Source organism: Schistocerca gregaria, chromosome X (genome assembly GCF_023897955.1).
Source record: "Schistocerca gregaria isolate iqSchGreg1 chromosome X, iqSchGreg1.2, whole genome shotgun sequence".
Taxonomy (NCBI): domain Eukaryota; kingdom Metazoa; phylum Arthropoda; class Insecta; order Orthoptera; family Acrididae; genus Schistocerca; species Schistocerca gregaria.
Genome location: NC_064931.1, coordinates 635,234,593 through 635,250,988, shown reverse-complemented (window position 1 = coordinate 635,250,988; position 16,396 = coordinate 635,234,593). Strand labels below are relative to the sequence as shown.

The following is a 16,396-nucleotide window of genomic DNA, read 5'->3' as shown; positions in this document are numbered from 1 at the left end:
GTGGCATTTGCCGTGTGGGCCCGGGCGTTGTAAATCAGCAAGATCTTTGAGCCCAACTTTCCCCTTGTTTTGTATTGCTCTTCTGAGGTTGTGCAGAGTTTGGCAATACCTTTGAGAGTTTATTGTAGTGCCTCTTTCCAGGAAACCCACAAAAATCACACCTTTTCTGTTCCAAAAGAGGTAACCACGTGGTTGAAGGCGCAGGTGGCCGAATTTTATGACAAAGGAATTTCCAAGCTTGTTCATCGCTATGATAAGTGTAGAAAAGCAGTATTTAAGTGTGGCTTTCATCTGTATATAATAAAAAAATATTTCCAATATTTTATTTATTTTTAATTCCAAAACATAATATACTTTGTCGATAGCCCTCGTATAAATATACACTTAAATATTTCAGTTTAACACAGCATCAGCAGAAGAGTTAAAGAATATACTATTTGTTATTTCATGGCAATGAAAAGTTGTGTAGAATGTAAATCATTTAGAAGTAAGGGTGATGACTTTCACTGGGATTTAAAAATATTAGTTGTTATCTACATGTTATCTTTCACACGTGTCATTACTGAATTTCACATTGTCAAATTTTACATTTCCCAATAGTATATGAAGAATTTGTTTAATCTCATCCCATTACCAGACAAATAATTAGAGTACTTTCCAAATGTTTGTGCACAATGAAACTGAAATGTTGGCAATCTAGGGCACAATACATTAGTGTAGGAGTTTTACTTTGCTGTCAATGAAGACACATGGATATTTTAAATAGTAATAACAAAGGATTAGAGTTTCATCTTCCACATCACATCACTCTATAATTCATAAAACTTCTATACTATTGCCCATTAAGTCCCCATTCTCCCTTACCTCTTTAGACTGCAATCATTCAAGAGCAAAATTCAAAATATAGAATTAAGGGTGTAACATAATAGCAGTGGAAAGAACCTCAGACATCAGCTGAAGTTACTTACCCAAAATTATTACTTAGTACATAAACTACATATCACTTTCATGAGAAACATAAAGGCTAGCTGTAACATCGATAAAGAATAAAGAGTGACTGTGTAGCCAAGCCAACATAATTTCAAATGGTAAATTCTTATATTTAAATTTATTTTCCTCTTTTTACCTCTACTGGTCAGCTGCCTGTCTGGAAATTTGCATATGTAAAAATATGATTGTGAATTTCACAAAAATTCACAATTATACTTTACAAAACATCATGGTAAAAAGAAAAAAACCAACTCTAAAACCTAAAACTGATTTTTTCTTTCATAAAATCTCAATATAAGGATCAAACTGAAGTAAAAATATGTATAAAAGAAGACACACCACCTCACCCTATATGAAACTTCAGACAAGTGATGACTCGCAAATAGTTTTCAGCTGTAAGATGTGTCATGTTGATGATAGACAATGGAAATCCCGTAACTCCATCTGTCTGTGAAAACATCATAATTCCAACAACCATTAACTCTATTATCAAAGAGAGATTCGAAAGTGCATGGATTTCTCTAATCTGTCAATAACTAAGCTTCTACTATACAGTTATGCATGTAGTTACTTTAGCTGTATCACTTTATATTTTGTTAAGAAACCATTTTGTTTCTCCTTTAAAATGAAACAAAATGGAGTTACGGGATTTTTGTTGCTTACCATTGATATATGAAATTGTCATTGGAACTGTAATAATTTTAAAATACCAGATATCCAACAAAATGTGATACAAATATATCTAAAATAACATACAAAATACACAGGATGAGGGGAAACTGGGAGTGTAACATAAACAGAACCCACATTTTTCACAACATAAAATACGATGGGGGGGGGGGGGGGGGGGCATTTGATTGAAGATCCAAAAACAAAGAAAGAAGATAATCAAAGAAAGCAGATATATCAGCTGAATAATATTTTAATAACACTGAATAATACAATGCACAGAAGCACTGCAATACTTACACAAAGTCTCTGTGAAAACAGAGAAGATGCAATACATGGAAAGAAAGAACTACAACCACCAAGACATGTACACGAAATACGGAAAGGTTAACAGAAAGGAAAAATTCTAATATCTTGAGGAATATATACAAATAGGAGGATCAAACAAAGCATCTAACATGTCCAGAACAGAAAAACTTCAGAAAGCATACAAACTGGCATGGACACACTACAATGAAAGAAATATTTCAGGACAGGATCAATTCAAGCACTACAGTACAGTTGTACTACCAGAAGCACTCAACACATCAGAAATGACCACAGCTGAAGCATCAGGCACCACAGAGACAGAAAAATGAAAACATAAAACACACAGAAAAAATTTTTGGAGCAGTGCAAGGAGATGGTATATGGATGAGAAGACCATCCAAAGAATTATGTTAACACACAGACAGGACCGCAGACATGGTTACAACATGCCAACTAACATTATAGGGACACATACATAGAATGAAGAACAACAGACTCACAAAGAGGATTTTTGATGCAGTAAACAGTTCAATAAAAAAATGGCTTTGAGAAATAGAAGAAGACCTACAACAAGCAGACATCAGTACTTAAATGACAAATGAAAGATAGAAATTCAGAAACAAAATTATTAACATGAAATTTGAAGTAAGGCAAAGGAAGAAAATAGGCAAAATATGCATAGAGCAAAGGAAACAGGAACACATCCACAGAATGAAGACGTTTTGGGAAGAGAAAAAGAAGAAGGAAACAAAGAAAAAAATGAATAATGATGTAACATTCAAGTTTATCACTGTCCTGGAGACAAAAATGTGTAATACTGATAATGATGATGATAATAATAATAATAATAATAATAATAATAATAATAATAATAATAATAAATAATACACCTCAAATCAGTTGAAGTTAAAGTTAACAAGGCATTTTAGTCATTCAAAAACAGTAAAAAGTTTGTAAGGATGATAGGAGTAGGTGGGAAATACAGTTACTGTTTAGGAAATCAACATTTATGCATAAAACTGCTTGTAAGGCTAGCAATTCTAGACCATATCATGGAAAAAAATACTGTTGAGTTTAAAACTGTATGATGTGCTGCTGGTAAACTTTTCAGGATGTGAGGTCGTGGTCCAAGGAACTGTTCCATTCCTGACATTTCATCCAGGACTGTGCTGGACATCTTCTGAGGTGCTCCTCTGCTGAGTCTTGCTGGGAGAGTTTCTTGGACCATGACCTTACCAGCAGCTATGTCATCTGGTCAGAAAGCCTTCATTCTATGTATGAAGTGCATCAATAATGATATAAAAGGAGTCCAATATGTGCAAGGCCACAGAAACAGATAAATGTAATGTGCATTGACGGTTCTGATACAGAAATAGAAGACTGTATAAAAACATTGCAGAATAAAGCCTGATTAATGCCAAGAGTATGTAAATAAAGTTAAACTTTGATTCAAAATTTTAAAGAAGTTAATCAGGCAGTGACACTCAAGAATAGTTAGCAGTACTCAGAACAGCCATCACAAATAGACTTATACTTCAGTGCACAGAGCTCCTATCACTCAGTCTAGAAGAGAGCAGTATTATATGCTTTGATACACTCCGCCAAAAATTATTCCTAGTAAGGACTACATGGAATCCCAAATTGGATATCTCAGGACAGGGTTCCAAAGAATGGCTATGGTGTATGTGATATTAATATAATGCTCTTCAACTAACATAAAACAATCTATCTATGGAATTGTTCACTGCAAAATAATATATAGCAAAATAGGCCTAATTCTTGTGAGACAAAGGGTTATCAAACTGACTCGGTACATTAGGCAGCTTCTGCACACAGCTACAGACAATAATCACCATCAAAATACCTGTAATTCATACTACTCTTAGACACTGAGATAGCAGCAACATTGGACAATCCATGTGCAGTGTATCAGAGTGCTGTGTAGAACAGTAATGGAACACTGGCTACACAACCAAAATAACTGACAATTTAGCCAAATAAATATGCAAATACATCTACATGACTACTCTCCAATTCACACTTATGTGGTTGACAAAGGGTTCACAGAACCACCTCCAGTCTATATCTATACTATACCACTCTCAAACAGTGCATGGGAAAGTGAACACTTAAATGTTTCTGTGCAAGCTCTGATTCTCTCATTTTATTATGATGATCATGCATTGCTGTGGAGGTGGATGTCAACCAAATATTTTTGTAAGCAGAAGAGAAAGCTGGTAACTGAAATTTCATGAGAAAAGTTCCCACTGCAATGAAAGCCACAATGATTGCCACCCCAACTTGTGTATCATACTGGTGAAATTCTCTCCACTATTTTGTGATAATAAAAACAAGCTACCCTTCTTTGAACTTTTTTGACATACCCTATCAATCCTAGCTGGTAGCACTCTCACATCACAGAGCAATGCTCTTGCAGTTGAAAGACAACCATGGTGCAGGTAGTCTCTTTAGTAGATCACTTCCATCTTCTTAGTATTCTGCCAATAAAATGCAGTCTCTGGTTCACCTCCCAAACAACATTTTCTATTTAATCATTCCAATTTAAGTTGCTTTTAACTGTAATCCCTCGGCATTGAGCTCCATTGTCTGCCTTGAAACTCACATGATTTGCTGTGTAACTGATATTTAATGAATTCATTTTAGTACTCATGTGAATGACCTCAGGTTTTTATTGTTTACAGTTAATTGCTACTTTTTGCACCATACAGATATGTTGTAAAAATTATTTTGCAATTGGTTTTGATCTTCTGATGACTTTACTAGACAGTAAACAACAGAGGTGGGGGTTTGTAATTCAGTGGATTACTTCTATTTCGTTTCTAATATATTGGTGTGACCTATGCAACTTTCAAATACAAATTGCAACGCCCTCAAATACGAATCTTTCATTGAGCAAGCAGCTTTATGTATATGATTAATAAGTATGGAGTTCTTCTATCAGCGTACTCTGAAATGAATGTCACTGGTATATATGTTGAAGTCTGTACTAAAATTCAAGTTTCTGTAGAACATTACCAATCTTGAAGATTTTTTTTTTTTAAGTACAACAACAATAAAGAGACAAACTGTAATACAGAAAAGGAAGTGAAAATATATGCCAGCATCCCCTGTCTGGGACTCATCTCACAAAAAATTGCTAACCTGTAAAAAAAAGAAAGAAAGAAAGAAACAATACTTCAAAGGAATACCAGTTGTAGGAAGCATATAGGTACTCATTGTTAAAGGAATAGAGGTGATGCATTTAGGGTCAGCTGAACATTGGGGCAGGTGGTATTCAATGTAGGCAACATGTCAGGCAATGGAAATGATGGTGTATAAGGAAAGTGGTATAAATAGTGACATAGATGTGTTGGTAAAGAAACAAGAACTATGAAAAGCTGGTAGAAAAAGTCATTCATAGTAAGTAGCCTCGATGGGGCAACCTCAGTGGTTGGGCATGTGAATTTCAAAAAACATACAGGGTGAAGCGAAATTCATACACTCAGGCTTCGCAGTGCGACACCTCACATGCCAGCGATAAAAAAATGTCTGTTACAAAATTTCGTCCGAAGAGTACATCCAGCAGAAAAAGGACATTTAAAGAGTGGCAATCTGGCAACACTGTAACTACATGTATGGTAACTACCTCTGACAGCACATATTATATATGCTGTACAGTTGGTGCTGTGGATAGAGTTTCAGGTTAGCGTGCAGGAGGTCGATCGTTTGATCCTGGGTTGGTGTACATTTTTTTATTTGCTAATTTTTTTCTGATGTTTCGTACTGTAATACAGGGTACGTTCCGAAAGTAATGCAATTGAATTTCCCGCGCCGCTCCTAGTAGTCGGAGTGGGAGCGGGCCACATGGAGTAGGTGGGGGGGACGCTAAGCTTTGCCGCGAAACCAGTTTCAGTGCTCTCCGAGCTGTGGAAGCGGCAGGACATCTGTTATTGTAAACCTCTGCGCGCCGACCGTGTCACGGAAAAAATGGAATCGACGATCGAGCAACGTTACGCGATTAAGTTTTGTGCTAAACTGAACAAATCTTTTGAGGACACTAACAAAATGATTCGTGAGGCTTACGGAGACTCTGCTCTGTCCTACTCACAAGTTTCGAGGTGGTTAAAGGCCTTTAAGGAAGGCCGGGAAGAGGTTCACGACGAACAACGCTCTGGGCGGCCGTCAACCAGCAAAACCGACAACAATGTGGCTCGTGTGCGACAACTGTTGGACTCTGACCGTCGATTGAGTATCAGGATGGTTGCCAATGAACTGAACTTGTCGTCTACTGTTGTTTTTCGCATTGTTACTGAAGATTTAGCAATGAGGAAAGTGTGCGCCAAGCTGGTGCCCAAGGTGTTGTCAGACGACGAAAAGACCAACCGAGCGGAAATTTCAAGTGAACTTTTGCAACGTGTTGAAATTGACCTGATTATTTGGACAACGTCATCACTGGTGATGAAACCTGGGTTTTTGAATACGGCCCAGAAACAAAACGCCAAAGCTCTGAGTGGCACACTGATCAGTCCCCCAAGCCCAAAAAGGCAAGAATGAGCAAATCAAAAGTGAAAACAATGCTCATTGTCTTTTTCGACAGCAAAGGAGTGGTCCATAAGGAGTTTGTTCCTCAAGGACAGACAGTTAACGCTGCCTACTACGTGGATGTGCTGGAAAGACTCCGCAAAAGGGTCGTCAGGACGAGAAAGGACATCTCCGCTACCTGGCAACTCCATCACGACAACGCGCCTTGCCACAACGCGCTACGAGTCCGTGAGTTCCTGGCCAAACACCAGGTGCCAACGCTGCCCCCCCCCCCCCCCCCCCCTATAGTCCTGACCTCGCCCCAGCTGACTTCTTTTTGTTTCCTAGGATTAAGTCAGCCCTGAAAGAAACCCGTTTTTCGTCCATAGACGAGATCCAATCCGCCGTGACGAAGACCTTGCGAGAGGTCCCAGAAGACGCCTTCCAGGGCACGTACCGGTCATGGCAGAGTCGCTGGAAAAAATGTGTAGAAGCCCAAGGACAGTACTTTGAAGAATTTTAAGTGTTTGTGCAAATCTGTTCAATAAATTACTTTAAAAAAAAATAATTGCATTACTTTCGGAACGCACCCTTACATGCCGTTTCTTAGGTCACATGTTTCATAAATTTACAGCATTTTGTAACGCTGACAAATAAGAAGTAGAGAGTTGAAACAAATGACTTGTCAAAGGAGAGAGTAACTACAAAAACAATATCAATTTTGAGATGCTAAAGATGATAGCACTGTACAATAACACGACATCTATTTGTCATTTCTATTATGTATCATATGAGCACTCAGATGTTGCACATTAGCAACCAGTGACAATAATAATGTCCATATTAATGACTGCATGGCCTTCACAACAGAATACGTTGTCCTCAGAACAGCAGATGCTCAAAGTGACCTCCCTGCACACCCAAATATTGCGCAATCTGTCGGATCATACAGCTCTGGACCATTCGCTGCAAAGCTCCTAACCATTCTTCCACACTCATTGGCAGAGTAGAGTACACGTGCGCCTTCAGGTGTCCCCACAGGAAGAAATCCGGGACAGTTCTGTCAGGTAAACACAGTGGCCATACAACTGGACCTCCACATCCAAGCCAATTCCCCAGAAATTTTCTGTCCAAATACTGTCGCACATTAATTCCAGAGTGTGGAGGTACACTATCATATTGCAAGCATATCCTCTGGCGAACATGTAGTGGAATGTCTTTCAGCAGATCAGGCAGATAGTTTGAGAGGAATGCATGGTACCTTTGTGCAGTCAACCGGTAAGGCAACATGTGGGGGTCCAAACAACTGTTACCCAATAAGATGTCAGATACCGTACCACCTGGACTACATTTACCAAATAAAAAACATATGCCTCAATCCAGGATCGAACCATCGACCTCCTGCATGCTAACCCAAAACTCTTCCCACTGCATTAACTGTGCAGCAGAATTAATACGTACATACAGAGGTAGTTACCATATATGTGGTTACAGTGTTGCCAGATTACCACTCCTTGATGCCCTTTTTCTACAGGATGTGCTTGCTGGACCAAATTTTGAGAGAGAGATTTTTTTTATCACTGGCATGTGAGAAGCAAGAGTGCGTGAATTATGCTTCACCCTGTATAAAATATGAACTTACATATAAAAGCAGAATCATCATCTAACCTACCAACTTTGGAACAGTCACTGTATAGCAATCTACCTGAGTATTGTCATGAACCAGTTATCCACCCAGCTGGCCACTGCCAAATCATACTTGCAGTCAAGAGGCCCCTAGACTATACATTTGTATGACATGCTGTTAAGCAAATTTTTAATGGCTGCTTCACAACCAGTGTCACTTGGATCCTACCTTATCCCTTTCTCCACTCTTCAAATCAATACACAATTTCAAGAATGACACAAGTAGATGTGGGACCTTTCCCTCCAAGATATAATTCATGCCCCCCGCCCTATTGCTCTCAACTTCATTAGTTCCTTTCCTTCCCTGGAATCTGCCCCCAATAAGGAGTGGGGGTAGTGAGGAGGATCTATATGGCATAGTTCATGAAGCACTTGCTGAAGTCACCTACTTCATGCTGAGCAGCAGGTTTCAGCCAGTTGGGCTAGTTGGTCCTCGGCCACAGTTTGGCAATGCCATTCAGCAACAGTAAGATAACCTAATTCGGTGGTCGAAGTCCTCACACCAACCCCTGGTGCTTTTCTACTCTTCCTTCAAACACTAAATTTTCACTCCTTACTTCATGTGGATCCTTGTTGCATTATATTACTGTTGTTTCTCCTTGTGATCTGCTATAATAACACTGATTCACTGTGTAGGTTTAGCCATCTGTCCACTGTGCACCTACATCTTTCACACTCACATGATTTATCCTATCATCTTCCCCTGTAGTTTTTCCACCTCTCCATCCCACGCCTCTAGCACCTTCTCATGACACTCTCCAGTTCAGACTGCAGTGTGCCTCAGTTGGTTCATATAACTGAAAAAAGTGAGTAGCTGTGTGGACAAGTTTCTGTCTGTTAGATCGCTGACTTCATCTAAAAAGCTCAGTTCATAACCATTCTTCTGAGAAGGAAAACATGGTCCAAGTAGGCTGTATTATGCTTATTATCCATGCAACTGACCAATTTCAACCTTGGGTCATTTTAGATAATAAACAGAAAACAGTCTACTTGGACCATGTTTCCATTCTCAAAACACAATGAGGCTGTGGATGCCCCAAAAATAAAATTTTAAAAAGATTACTAGATATGACATGGAGTAAAATTACATACTATCAGTGGGTATTTACAAAAATGGTACAGTTGAATAAATATATCTGATTCAACAAGAAATGCCTACAGTTTGCAGTCATCCATTGGTGCTTGAAAATGACCCACAGTTAAAACTGCCAATTGAAAATAAACAGAATACAGCTACTTAGATGATGTTTTCGTTCCCAAAATATGTTAAGGGTGTGGACTCCCACAAAAATAAAATTTTAGATGGTAACCATTCTTTTCCATATCCCTCTTTATTTCTTAATACCACTTCTATTGGTGAATTGTGACCTATTCTCATACAGATATTTCCAGTTCACCCTGGATCTCCATTGATTTCTGTTAAGAGGTTCATTTAATTTTAAAATTATATAAATTTTGCACTTATTTACTCAATGATATACTAATCATATAACTACAAAGATTAAAGAAAATTTTGTAGGATACTCTTCCCACATCCAAGAAAGCTTACTGACACATTTCCAGGATTTCAAAATTAATAATCAGAAAACAGCAACTTTATTCCTGTCACTCTGACACAACTAGCATTTCATGGCAGCATTAGAAATATAATGTTGAGATACCGCTGGAGTACAGAATTTTTAAATTACGGTGTACTTACCACGCGAAAAAGATATATATGTAAAATAACTACCGCTCATAATTCATTACATTACTTACATCTTGACATACAAAGAGTGAAGCAATTGAGGAGCATATACTGCTTTTTAAATATTTCTGCAGAGCCATTACTTACAATACTTATAAATTTATTTAAGCCATAAGCAAGGTTTTGGTGGATTATACAAAGTAGAGCATTGAGAACTGATGTGACTGTGGTGTCTGGGGTCACTGTAAGGGTGGAAATGTTTATGAAACAGACTGAAAGGAAACATGGGAAGATTAGGGATTAGTATCTTGATAAAGATGAGGTCATTCCAGACAAGAGTGCGGCCTTCAGCATGGCAAGGGAGGGGGGAGGAAATCTACCATTTCCTCTTCAAAGGAACCACCATGCAATCAACAGAAAACATCCAGTAATTTGCAAAACCCATATAAAACCAAAATCTGCATTTCCAGTGTGGAATTTGAATGTAGCTCCTCCTCAATGCAGGTCTGGTGTCTCAACCATGTCACCACACGACACGTGATAATAGGCTGGAAAAGAGGGAATGTGAGTAAAACCCATACACCTGTGGCGAGAAGTATTTGACGACTATTATTTCAGCTCATCAAAAATGATAAGCAAGCAACAAACAACCACTTAGATATGGATACATTAGACAAAAAATTAGCTGGTGTAAGAGCCACTTGGGGATCACTGTTATTGTGGTTAATGGAGAGAAGTAGTACAACACAATATGTTATGATATTATGATGCCTTAAAAAAAGCTGTGTAAGTGTAGTTGGTAACACAATAAAGTGTCAAAGGCCACTGAGTAGGCAGCAAGATGAGGGAAGGTAGCTGTAATTGGCATGACATGCAGACAACTGTAGAAAAAAATAAGATAATGGGTGAGGCCAAAGCTAATGCTGGGCATATACAGAAAATTGTATCTACATGTACACTTAAAAAACACAACTGTTCACGTGTCTTGATAAGCTTGAGAACCTTTGGTTTTGTACAGCACACACCAGTGGGAACATAACAGCCACTGGCAATAGTGGCAACACCACATGTAACACACTTTTAACAGCATATTTCTTTTCTTATTATTTTAACGATTTCTATTGCAAAACTTTTTTGATTTTTGTGAGTGTGTACAATTACTGTATTTTGTTTTACATATGCACTATAAACACTTGCTTTTATCTGTTTGAAATTCTGAGAAGTTTTTGCTTTGAACAGATAAATAAGAGCAGAGCAGGATAGGTGTACGATAGCTGTATGGCACCATTTTAGGATCTGTATTTCCACAGAATTAATTTACATTTGCTTCCCTTAAATATCATATTTGTTTTTACATAGTATTGATTTGACACAATTGTAGGTTAGTTAATTGGGAATATATGTGAAATCATTGTAGTTTACATTTTATTTATTGAATTCATGTTACTTAACACTTAATACATGTAAATTTGAAAAAAGCTCAAATTCATCAATTTGAATAGAAATATAAATGGTGTCCTAATATGAGAAATGGCAACAGTGCATGGCGGCCTGGATGGTCACCCATCCAAGTGCCGACCATGCCCGACAGCGCTTAACTTCGGTGATCTCATGGGAACCGGTGTATCCACTGTGGCAAGGCCGACAATAATAATAATAATAATAATAATAATAATAATAATCTCTCCCTGACTGCCTCTTCAACATTTCCTGCATTAATTGTGCAAAAGAAGTGCAGTTAGGACACACAAAAGCTATTTTTAAAGTTGACATTCTTCAGGAGCCCAAGGATAGCATTCCATGCCCTGTGCCCAGTTCTCTCTGTTAGTCTTCAGAGAAATGACCACTGCAAAATATGCACTCAGTGTCTTCTCCTTCAGATTGCACAACTGACACATTGTCCTCAATTGAATCTGTATCCGACTATGGATGACTGGAAGATTATTTCCTACATTTTTCTATTTTTATTTGTCATAAATAAAATTTTTGCATCTCCTTTGATTCTGCTACAGCTCTCATCTCCTTGAATTGTTTTAAATGTTCCTCATATGGTGATAAAGTTAGTTACTTAACAGATTCATAATATGCTTATTTTACTAGAGCAGGTGGCTCTTGGTGTGGCTTGCGGATTTTGGGAGCTGGAGAGATACCAATTGGACTCACATTTACTCTGTTGTTTGCATATTTTATGTCAAATTCCTGGTGTTTTGCAAAGCTATTGCCTCTAAGTATATACCTGTTACATTGAAAGAGTACCATTTCCCAGAGGCCATTTATAACATTTTCCATTGTTACTGCTCTCAAGTAGTCCACACCAAATAATCTCCTAATAAAAATGAGGCTGCTACTTAACCTGGGTTATTTGCCCATCAGGTTTCTACACTCCTGGAAATGGAAAAAAGAACACATTGACACCGGTGTGTCAGACCCAACCATACTTGCTCCGGACACTGCGAGAGGGCTGTACAAGCTATGATCACACGCACGGCACAGCGGACACACCAGGAACCGCGGTGTTGGCCGTCGAATGGCGCTAGCTGCACAGCATTTGTGCACCGCCGCCGTCAGTGTCAGCCAGTTTGCCGTGGCATACGGAGCTCCATCGCAATATTTAACACTGGTAGCATGCCGCGACAGCGTGGACGTGAACCGTATGTGCAGTTGACGGACTTTGAGCGAGGGCGTATAGTGGGCATGCGGGAGGTCGGGTGGACGTACCGCCGAATTGCTCAACACGTGGGGCGTGAGGTCTCCACAATACATCGATGTTCTCGCCAGTGGTCGGCGGAAGGTCCACGTGCTCGTCGACCTGGGACCGGACCGCAGCAACGCACGGATGCAAGCCAAGACCGTAGGATCCTACGCAGTGCCGTAGGGGACCGCACCGCCACATCCCAGCAAATTAGGGACACTGTTGCTCCTGGGGTATCGGCGAGGACCATTCGCAACCGCCTCCATGAAGCTGGGCTACGGTCCCCCACACCGTTAGGCCGTCTTCCACTCACGCCCCAACATCGTGCAGCCCGCCTCCAGTGGTGTCCCGACAGGCGTCAATGGAGGGACGAATGGAGACGTGTCGTCTTCAGCGATGAGAGTCGCTTCTGCCTTGGTGCCAATGATGGTCGTATGCGTGTTTGGCGCCGTGCAGGTGAGCGCCACAATCAGGACTGCATACGACCGAGGCACACAGGGCCAACACCCGGCATCATGGTGTGGGGAGCGATCTCCTACACTGGCCGTATACCTCTGGTGATCGTCGAGGGGACACTGAATAGTGCACAGTACATCCAAACCGTCATCGAACCCATCGTTCTACCATTCCTAGACCGGCAAGGGAACTTGCTGTTCCAACAGGACAATGCACGTCCGCATGTATCCTGTGCCACCCAACGTGCTCTAGAAGGTGTAAGTCAACTACCCTGGCCAGCAAGATCTCCGGATCTGTCCCCCATTGAGCATGTTTGGGACTGGATGAAGCATCGTCTCACGCGGTCTGCACGTCCAGCACGAACGCTGGTCCAACTGAGGCGCCAGGTGGAAATGGCATGGCAAGCCGTTCCACAGGACTACATCCAGCATCTCTACGATCGTCTCCATGGGAGAATAGCAGCCTGCATTGCTGCAAAAGGTGGATATACACTGTACTAGTGCCGACATTGTGCATGCTCTGTTGCCTGTGTCTATGTGCCTGTGGTTCTATCAGTGTGATCATGTGATGTATCTGACCCCAGGAATGTGTCAATAAAGCTTCCCCTTCCTGGGACAATGAATTCACGGTGTTCTTATTTCAATTTCCAGGAGTGTATTTCTTGGGGATAATGCATTTTAAACAGTCTCATAAATTCCACCCAAGAGGCTGTATTTTATGAATGGATTGGGTGATAAACATATAATGTGCATGTGGTTTTATCTTGCTTTGTCTACCAACTTAAAGTCTGCTACTGTAGCCAAGTGGACGGCACACCAGCTTGTCATGCTGGGGACACAAGTTCGATTCCTGGCTGCGTTAGAGATTTTCTCCGCTCAGGAACTGGGTGTTTGTGTTGCCATCATCATCATTTCATCCTCATTGATGCACAAGCTGCCAAAGTGATGTCACCTCAAAAGATTTGCACCAGGCGATCAGATCTACCCACCGGGAGGCCCTTGCCACATGATATTTCATTTATCACTTTAAAGTCGATATGATACACATCAAGTATTAGCACAACCATATCATCATTAGACAGTTTCACAAAGTTCACAAATTGTTAGACCACTTAGTGAAAATACGAGTCTGATTAAAGCTACTAGGGTGGCAAGATAAAGTTACCCTAACATGAGACACCATGTCCTAATATGCAATATTGTCATGTATTATGCTACCCTGGTATCATGCATTAGAAATAAATAATTTTGCACTAAAAACTTAGCCTCACAAATATGCTGCTGGACTTTAAGGACAATTCATTATAGTGTGAGAAAGAGTAGTTTTTGAAGAATATAATGATATGAATGTAGTTGCAACAACTACTTAGCTTCAGATATTAAAGCACTGTAAGTGCACGCACTCAAAAAAACTTAAAAGTCAACATTATACAATCAGGGTCTCTTGACACTATCCGGCTTTCTAATGGTTTTATTTTCACTGCCCTACAACTCGGGCACTAGGTTCCGACTCCTCCCAACAGAGCTGAGCACTCACTCTAGTCAGCATCTAGCTTTTTCACATTAGCAAACTCTCCCATAATAGGCACTTATGCTCTATATTAAAAATAATTAGCAATAATGAATATATTTTATGAAAATTAAAAATAATGTCAAATCAGAACATAAATAGTGATTTTCTCAAATTTAATTCTTTTCGCAGTAAGACAAAGAGTAGTGCATTCAGTTACCTGATGTCTGCAGTTTCATACCCGCAGACCACTAAGATCATTGAATTCTATTTTACACGAGATTTATGGAGAAAGAAACCATACTTTTCTGCTGGAAAACCATATTGTACACTTGTCCTGTCAACTGGATGGTCGTGAAATTTTATACCTGCTTCTCTCTTTCAGATCATTCTACATGTCTGGCAGAATTTAAACATTTTACTCAGACCTGTTACAGTAAATAGATGGACTTACATTTCTCAGCATATTTGTAAATTGACTTGAACAAAATCTATGTGCTCATCACTACGCATTTATTCTCTATTACTGAATTTCATCTTAGTGGCTATTTCTGCTGCACTTACTTTCCCATTCTCTCTGCAACTCCTATGAATAGTTTTGTGTGTACAAATAAAACTCTTTTTGGCAACTTAGTTTGGCCCTGATTGGTTTTGAAATTGAGTGCGACAGTAAATTTTAATGTTCCCAAATAAAAGGAAAAAAGGATTTCTGTTGGGCTTGGTGCTAACATTTGATTGTTTAATTTGATGAAAAGTGCATCATTTCCAATTTCAAGAATTAAGGTTAGGGTTTAGCATCCCATTGACATCAAGGTCATTAGATGGATGGGGAAGGAAATTGGTTGTGCCCTTTCAAAGGAACCATACTGGCATTTGCCAGCAATGACTTAGGGAAATCACAGAAAACCTAAATCTAGATGGCTGATGTAGATTTGAATCATCATCCTCCCGAATGTGTGTCCAGTCATTTTCAGTTTCCTTCGTGTGAAAGAAATGAACAAATATTTGATTAGTTACTCTCTCCTACATTTCAAATATGAGCTTTGTAAAACATAAAATTTTGTTGGAAGGATGATTGGTTTAAAATTCACAGCCTAATAATATTCTCTCACTCCTACAAAACAAATGCCCATAAAATAACTTGAGTGAATTTTGTTTGAAATTTAGTGAGTTTTGTGTTACAGATTTTGTTAGCTCATACAATCATAACTCTTTTAAAGAGTACAAATGATATACACCAGTGTCATACTCATAAGGATGACAGAAGCTACCACAGAAAGTCTATTGGCACCTTCCACAGTCAGAACATAAAAAATATATAATGGCCACATAGTAGAACCAAACTCTTATTTGAGTGATGAGCAGGCACTTTGACTGTGAGCTACTTGCAGAGCAACACTTACACTTCCTTCACACAGCATCTAGTGCTGCTAGTCAAATCACTATGTATTTCGTTATCACTGTCAATGTCTTATGCTTCTGTATGTTATTTTTCATTGGTATTAATTTCCAAAGTGGTCTATAGTAGGTCTCATTGGTACGATAAAATGTTGCCGTCACAATGCAACATGGGCATTAATGAGGGAAAGTGTTGCTGTAAATTGTGACATGACTGTACGTCCTGAGAATGCCCTTAAGAATACTTAGCTGTTTTATACATGAACAGTTTTGTTTTGTCAACTGTATACATGACTACTCTGCAATTCACATTTAAGTGTTTGGCAGAAGGTTTGTACAATGACTTTCAGATTATTTCTTGACTATTCCACTCTTGAATGACATGTGGAAAAAAAAAGAACACCTATATGTTTCTGTGAGAACTCTGATGTGTCTTATTTTATTATGATGATCACAATGTTGATGGCAATCAACAAAAT

At 39.2% G+C, this 16,396-nt stretch overlaps 1 protein-coding gene across 1 annotated transcript in view; it reads right to left on the bottom strand.

Moving 5' to 3' along the window:
* LOC126299621 (protein DENND6B) overlaps positions 1–16,396 on the bottom strand; it is a 217,632-nt gene that overhangs the window by 14,343 nt on the left and 186,893 nt on the right. The gene's annotated exons all lie outside the window — the stretch shown is intronic.